The sequence below is a fragment of the Penaeus japonicus genome, unplaced genomic scaffold, assembly GCF_977035675.1.
Source record: "Penaeus japonicus unplaced genomic scaffold, GWHDUDI00000001_assembly GWHDUDI00000040, whole genome shotgun sequence".
NCBI classification, from domain to species: domain Eukaryota; kingdom Metazoa; phylum Arthropoda; class Malacostraca; order Decapoda; family Penaeidae; genus Penaeus; species Penaeus japonicus.
The window spans coordinates 26615695-26621898 of record NW_028234442.1 but is presented as its reverse complement, the minus strand read 5'-3'; the positions used below and the strand labels follow the sequence as shown (position 1 = coordinate 26621898).

Below are 6204 nucleotides of genomic sequence, written 5' to 3'. Positions count from 1 at the left end.
ATCATTAACCACCCCCCCTCAAAAAAAAAAAAAAAAAAAAAAAAAAATCCCTGGACAAATTTACCTGAGGTTACGGAAGCGAAAGTCCAGCAACGGGATGTGGTCTGCGCATGCTAACACCCGCGACATACATGCATATAGACAGAAACACTCTCCCACATACACACATGGATCTTTCTTGCGTGCGTGTGTGAGTGTGTCTGTCCTGTTAAAATCCTGTGTCAGGAGTGGGATTCGAACCCACGCCCGGAAGACCGGACTGCGACCTGAACGCAGCGCCTTGGACCGCTCGGCCATCCTGACTTATCTTATTCTACTTTGATATAAAAGAAAACTCAAAAGGAAGACAAAGAAGTAAATGCAAGGCAAAGTAAGACTAGTCACAGAAATGATAATGATGATAGAAATAATAATGATGATATCCATTAAAGTGATAATGGAAATAATAATGGTTATAACCATGATGATAATCGCAAGACTGGAAATACTAATAGTAGGAAATGATAATGAAAATAACAATAATATTAACAATAACAGTAATAGGGTAATGATAATGATTGAAGTGATTATGACAATCATACTGATAATGATGATAGTAATGATAATGATAATAGCAATATTAACAATAATTATTATGTCTATCCCTAATGCCGTAGTTACCGAGGAAAGCTTATTTCCTACAGTGGACTGCTGGGTCCAGTTTCTAAATTTCCATATAGAAAAGAAACAACATTTCGACCCTATTTTGTCTTCGGTCACTAACTGCTTCTTCCTGACTGCTTCCGCCTGGAAACCCCGGCGTCACACAGCCCTGAGCCCAGAAGAGGATGAAGTGTTGATCCGGATGAGCGGAGTGTGGCTGACGAGAGAAACCCATACGACCCCAACCAGAAAGATCTCAACCACTTGGTCAGAGACCTTGGTCTCACAGCGTCTGTTGCCAAGCCCTTGACGTCCAGACTCAAGCAGTGGCGCTGGTTATGAAAGCGTGCATGTTGCAAATCAGAAAAAGTGTCACCAGTCTTTCCACGCTTCTTCGCCCGTTGAGATGAGCTTTGCTTCTGCCACGATGTGACAGGTAAATTTCAGAAATATTGTTATCCTGGACAGAAAAGCAAAGTTTGAAGGAAATATTGGCCATATTCTTTCCTTCTAGGCGTTAGCAAATAGGAAATAACAGTTGCTACCCAAGGACAACATAATCTTCACCATGCTTATCTGTTAATAGAATTACACAGGGAAAGCAGGCTACGAATGCATATCCGCATGAGTGTGTATACGCAGATAAATAAACAGGTAGATATTGATGTTAAACACACACACACACACACAGATACATACATACATATATATATATATATATATATATATATATATATGATGGCGACTTCATTTTGGATCTTTCAGCCATGGGCGTCATATTTTGCATTTCAGAAGGATTCAACATGATATCTATGTTAAACTTAATATACCACTTTTGATATTAAAAAGTTGAAGATTGAAAGGACTAGTGTGTTTGAAGTGCTCAGTCAATTGAAATAATATGTTTGGGTACTACTAGTCTAGTATCGACTCGTGTATGAGACTCCTTAAGGCTCACACCCTGTTTTCATAACGCAGCAGCAACAAATAATAAGTCTTGTGACACCAGAGCTACCCTGGTTTCGGGGCCTCTGGTCTTGCTCGGCATTGTTGCTTCTGAAGTTTAAGTAAAGTAAAACAAAGTTGAGTAAAGTGCTGTTTTATACAGATTTTGTGCACTTTAAGTGCTTTTCTGCACCTTCAGTGCTTTTATTTTGAAGGTGACACGAGACCACAGTAGAATAGTCAGCCCCCACCCCAGACCCGCAGCTCTCTTCTACCACAGGGTAGCCCTTACGGGCTGACCCCTGGGTAGGGAGGCCCAGTAGTCTGGGGCGTCCTTTGGGCGCAACTTTTCTCTCCTCCTAAATTTTTTCCATATTTCTGTGTGACTTTCCTGAGCCTACAGGAGTCTCCTTGTGAGCTCCTGTATTCGCTTAGGGGGTGGGCACCAACTTACCGTCCCTCGCACTAGGCAGGTTCGGCGGTTGGAAGGTGTCTTACATACAACTCCGATCCCTTAGTTGGTACTGGAGAACGCAACCAGGCTTCCACTAAGGGGGGGTGAGGACAATTAACTGAAAGACTTGTTTTATTTTATCCTCTCTTAGCAATTGGGATTAGGTTGATCCAAAAGTTAAGGGAAAAGGTAGTCCCCTCAGGACAACGGGCTTTGGCCCAGGGTTCGGACCTGGTCCGACACCCAGAATGATTGACTCCCCGGCTACCCTTCCTCCTCCCCAAGGAGGAGGGGCGACTCAGAACTCTTCTAAGACCACTAAGACTAATAATGGAACCCCGACCAATGACCGACCCAGACGACACATTGATATCCCTCCCCAGAACGCAAGGTGCGTGAACATCCGATGCATGAATGAAAATCAATCCTTGCAGAATGTCAACCCCTTTATCATTAAGAAGGTCCTTGATGGTCAAGTGGAAGGCGGGTTTGATTTTGTACGAAAATTGCGAGATGGCAGCCTCCTTGTGAAAGTACAATTTAAGTCTCAGATTTATGATTTATTAAAGCTGACGCAAATTCATGACATTACAGTAAAAGTAACTATTCCTGTTGGCCCAAATACCTGTAAGGGAGTAATCTTTCACAGGGATTTGAGGACAATGGAAGAAAGCGAAATTCTTGATGCCATGAAAGACCAGAGCGTAGTAGACGTAAATTGTATGTCAAAGAAAGGTGGGAATGTGCGAACAAAGACCGGATTGTGTTTCTTGACTTTTTCTTCACCAAAAATTCCTAGTACTGTTAAAATCGGATATGAGATTGTTCAAGTAAGACCTTATATTCAAAAGCCAATGCGGTGTAATAGATGCCAAAAATTTGGACACACCTCATTAAGATGCATGGATAAGGACAGTAACAAATTCACTTGCGGTAAATGTACTGGAGATCACGATACCACTGAATGCACGGAAAAGACACTCAAGTGTGCTAACTGTGGAGGTCCCCATCAGTCAGGCTCTGCTGATTGCAGTAGCCTGAAGAAGGAGACTGAGACATTAGCATACATGAGAGAGCACGATGTTAGCTACCGTGAGGCCAAAAAGAAAGTGGAAGGTTTGACAAGCAAACCCAATACTTCTTACGCCTCAGCAGTAACTAACAATGTTTCCAGTGCAATCAGTGTTAGTCAGCAGCTCGCAGTTAAAGACAAGGAAATTTCCGAATTAAAAGAAACAGTAAAGGACTTGATGAATCAGATTAAAGAATTGAATAAGACAATTAAAGAAATTGCTGAATCAACCCAGCAAAAACAGCATCTTAAGGAGGTCGATACCAAATCACAATCCGGATCGCACCTTCTAGTCCAGGCGACCCCCACTAGAACTTCGTCTGGTGGTAGTTCTGCTCGTAAGAGCAGATCGTCCTCCGCCGGGCGTCTCTCTGGTGGAGGGGAGCAGGCCATGGAGACTACTGTCTCCAAAAATTCCCGAGAGAGGCCCTCGGGAAGCGAGGGAGAGGAGGAGGCGCCTCCCTCCCAAAAAAAGAAAATAAAAACCGGCGGACAAGGCACTTCCAAACCCCATAAAACGTAATCCACGCGTATACCATTATACAATGGAACTGTCGAAGTCTTAGATCAAAAATAAACTCTCTTAGATTATTAGCCTCGTCCTATGCTCCCGATATTATCGTACTACAAGAAAGCCATTTAAACGACCAAGTCTCTGACGAGGTCGTATCGCTAAAAAATTACCATCTTTGTAGAAAAGACCGAGAGGGAAGGGGTGGAGGCGGAGTCGCCATGTACATCCACCAGAATCTCCCTTTCATTGAAGTGACGATTAATTCTACTTTGGAACACGTCGCATGCAAAGTAAAATTCAATAACACGTATCTGACTATATGCTCAGCTTACTGTCCACCTGATAAAAGGTTAATCTATGATGAGCTTTTTGCTATTCAGGACAGTCTGCCAAACAATAAATTAATTCTAGGTGATTTTAATGCTCGTCATACATCTTGGGGTTCCCTGCGGGTGAATGGTAGAGGTGAGCAAGTAGTTAAGTTGATCAACGACTCTGATCTGGTTCTTCTAAATGATGGTAGTCCAACACGAATAGACGATAATACCGGTAATTTGAGCTTTATTGACCTATCACTGGTTTCCTCAACACGAGCAGCCAAGTGCCTGTGGCACACCATTGACGACTCATTGGGAAGCGATCACCTTCCTATTTGTATTCAATATTCATGCGACACCACGAGGACGCCTTCAGCACCCAAATTTAACGTAAAAAGAGCAGATTGGGTCGCCTTCACAAGGAGCGTCAAGCTCGAAGTTGTTGGAGAAACCATTGATGATTAAGTAAACAATGTTCAAAATTGTATTATAAATGCAGCAATGGCAACCATACCTAAGACTTCGACAGATAGCGTTAAGCATAGAGTTCCATGGTGGACACCAGATTGCCGCAGGGCGCTATGTGAACGAAATAGGGCCTACAGGCTTTTCCATAATAATATTACCAACGAGAACTTTCGCAATTACAAACAAGCGAGAGCTAGGGCTCGTAGAACAATTAGACAAGCCAAGAGAGACTCCTGGCGAAGCTTTGTCTCTACAATAAATAGTAACACCAAGTTATCAGAGGTTTGGTCCACAGTCAATAGAATTAATAGAAAAAGAACATCAACTAAAATAAGAAACATCATTCATGAGGGAAGAAATTATGATTCACCTAGAGACATTGCTAACACAATCGCCAGGCAGTTCTCTTATACAAGCAGCTCGGAAAACTACAACCCTGCATTCCTGACCACCAAGGAAGCAGCCGAGCTGCAACCAATTCACTTTGCCACAGGAGATAATTTTGATTACAATAAAGACCTTACAATGAATGAGCTTGTCCGAGCCCTAGAAGCCTGTAGAGGAACATCCCCAGGCCCTGATGAGATTCGATATGAGATGATAAAGCATCTTAATCATGATGACATGATTAAGTTGCTAGAAGTGTACAATGATATTTGGAAAAGCCAGACTTTTCCAAATTCATGGCACTTCGCCCACATCATTCCCATATTGAAAGGAGGGGGAAATCCCAGATCCGCCATCTCTTACCGCCCAATTGCGTTGACAAGTTGCTTATGCAAGGTCATGGAAAGAATTGTTAATAGTAGGCTATTGCATTTTTTAAATAACAGAAATTTACTAGTTGACGAGCAGTGCGGCTTCCGAAAGGGACGCCAAACTCTCGATCAGCTAGTAAAACTGGAAAGTCACATTCATGAGGCATTTGCCAAAAAGCATTTTTTGATATCAGTATTTTTAGACATAGAAAAAGCCTACGACATGACTTGGCGACATGGCCTACTCAGAAAACTTTATGCTTTCGGATTACGTGGAAACTTGCCTTGTTTTATCCAAAATTTCATTTCTGACAGAACGTTTTCTGTCAAATTATTTTCTGACAACGTCACTTTCTCGGACATTTTTGTCCAGGCAAACGGGGTCCCACAAGGAAGTGTCTTGTCTCCCACATTATTTTTATGTATAATAAATGACATTTTACCATCTCCTCCTCGGAATCTTAAATACTCACTGTACGCCGATGATTGTGCATTATGGCACTCCAGCAATAATGCAGAGTTCTCGGCAAATCAGATCCAATTGGCACTGGATATGATTCATAACTGGGGCCTCCAGTGGGGTTTTAAGTTTTCCATTAAAAAGAGTATTGGCGTGGTTTTTACACATAGGAGAAAGCCCAACATCAGGCTAACTCTAGACAACCATCCAATACCTATTCAAAATTCAGCTAGATTTCTTGGACTACTTTTTGATAGTAGATTGAATTGGAAAGACCACATTGGCCAATTAAAGAATAAATGTCAAAAAGCACTCAATTTATTAAAGTGCATTTCTGGACACAAATGGGGAGCTGATAGAAAGTCTTTACTGATGTTATATAAATCCCTGATTAGGTCTAAAGTAGATTATGGGTCAATCGTGTATGGCTTGGCAACGAGCTCAACTCTGAAAGGTCTGAATGTTGTGCAGATTGCGTGTTTACGCGTCTGTCTTGGAGCCCATAAGTGCACTCGCACCGAGCGCCTAGAGGTAGAGTCGGGAGTACCTCCCCTCCGTCTTAGACGCGGCCAGC

The 6204-nt window shown here is 42.4% G+C and overlaps 1 non-coding gene across 1 annotated transcript; it reads right to left on the bottom strand.

Moving 5' to 3' along the window:
- Positions 1-219: 219 nt before the first annotated feature.
- On the bottom strand, positions 220-303 carry TRNAL-CAG (transfer RNA leucine (anticodon CAG)). The gene has a single exon. It is a non-coding gene; the product is annotated as a tRNA-Leu (tRNA).
- Positions 304-6204: the final 5901 nt, after the last annotated feature.